This window comes from Aplysia californica, unplaced genomic scaffold, assembly GCF_000002075.1.
Source record: "Aplysia californica isolate F4 #8 unplaced genomic scaffold, AplCal3.0 scaffold00365, whole genome shotgun sequence".
Taxonomy (NCBI): domain Eukaryota; kingdom Metazoa; phylum Mollusca; class Gastropoda; order Aplysiida; family Aplysiidae; genus Aplysia; species Aplysia californica.
Genome location: NW_004797635.1, coordinates 786,432 through 788,096, shown reverse-complemented (window position 1 = coordinate 788,096; position 1,665 = coordinate 786,432). Strand labels below are relative to the sequence as shown.

At 42.5% G+C, this 1,665-nt stretch overlaps 1 protein-coding gene across 1 annotated transcript in view; it reads left to right on the top strand.

Annotated features, from left to right (window-relative positions):
* Positions 1-920: 920 nt before the first annotated feature.
* The window catches only part of LOC101847889 (zeta-sarcoglycan), a gene marked incomplete in the record, with an annotated part of 30,756 nt that continues 30,011 nt past the window's right edge, over positions 921-1,665 (top strand). The window contains 1 exon segment of the mRNA XM_005103261.3: positions 921-1,435.

Below are 1,665 nucleotides of genomic sequence, written 5' to 3'. Positions count from 1 at the left end.
CCCAACTCTGTTCCTCACCTCACAGAGTATTCGGGGTCTATCTTTCCTCTCGGCCAGTCTTTTAGATCTCCTTCGTTCGACTACTCGGATACAGCTTATGACTATGAAATAGTATCGACTTTTAACACTCCATGCTTAATTAAGAAAAAGAATCTCCGAATTTAATTTACGTCCATGTCAGATAGGAATGAGACAGGAAAATTCGCGTAAAGTGCCTTTCCCAAGGAAAAAAAAACTTCGACAAAGCTGAGACTCGAACCCCCGAACCTGCAATATTACGTACAGATCTGGCGGGCCAAACTAGCTTATAATGGCTGTACACGCTTTACTCCCCAATGACGTAAAACATTAAGGTAGCAGGCTGCTTTAATTCTGCCGCCCATGGTGTGATTGAGTGCAAACATTCTACCCTTCCCTCCGTTGCCGTATTTTAAAATGTAGATCATTTATTTAGAAGCTAAATAGTAAGATAGAGAAGGTGGAAAAGGCCGAATAACAAACAGAAGTAAAATAACAAAAAGTTGAGATGTAAAAAAACACACTGGTGGGTAAAGAAAGACAGATGGGAGGACACACTTATACATGGCTAGAAATATTATACCTATTTGTACACATACAGGCAAGAACAGATACATGTAAACAGATAGACAGAATAGACAGAATACAGAATAGACACTCTATCATAATCTATCAAGGCTACATCGAACGCTTGCGCTCGATAAACCCTTCATATTCGAACATCCCGTAACTTGGAGAACTAACCAAAGTTCGAGTAACTCCTCGATCAGCCACCTTTTCACTTCCTCGGAACTTCCTCTCCCATTCTCCCTCCCTCGAAACTTACTCCTTAACCCTCGCCCCTCTCCATCTCTCCACCCTCCCCCCTTCCCATCAGTCTTTTTCCTTTCTTCCCCCGGACACCGATCCATTCGTTCCTTTTCTCGCGCCTCCTTCTCTCCATCAGCAGATAAGCTCGGTCGGAAAACGCTCTTCACTAGCGTCATTCTAGACCTATCTCCCGCCAGCCATTCTCATTTCTTGGAGCCAGGCTCTCGCTCACAGACAGGAAGTGGAGACACGCGAAGCATAATCTGCTCTGTCTGTCTGTCTGCGCGCGCGTGTGTGTGTGTGTGTGTATGTGAGTGAGCATCTGCGAGAAGCAGCATCACCAGCCGTTTTTCCAACACGGTTTTGCTTCGACAGTGACCGCCCTCGTCTTTGTGTGTATGTGATCTGCGAGCAGAAGATCGTTTCGTGGATATTGCCTCTGTGTTCATAAAGGAAAAGTTTGTGATGTAAATACAGGAGAAGCTTGTAATATAAATGATTATATTCCCTGAGCATCTGATGCAGTGCTGGGAGACTTCTTGATGATGTACCAGTGCCACTAGCAGCAGCTTTACCTGGACAGTTTTTTTTCTCTAAGATTCCTCAGGTACGAGTACGGGTAATGTTCTGTCTTTTTATGTGGTTTACTGCAAAAATAAAATGTGGACTCATTATCTATTAGAATGTATCTGTTAACTTTATATCTATTAACTTTTTGTGAACACCTATTTATTTATCTAGAACTAGATTAGATCTAGCCATATATTAATTATATTCAGTGACACATTTTTTCACAACTTGTATAGATCTCTCTCTCTCTCTCTCTCTCTCTCTCTC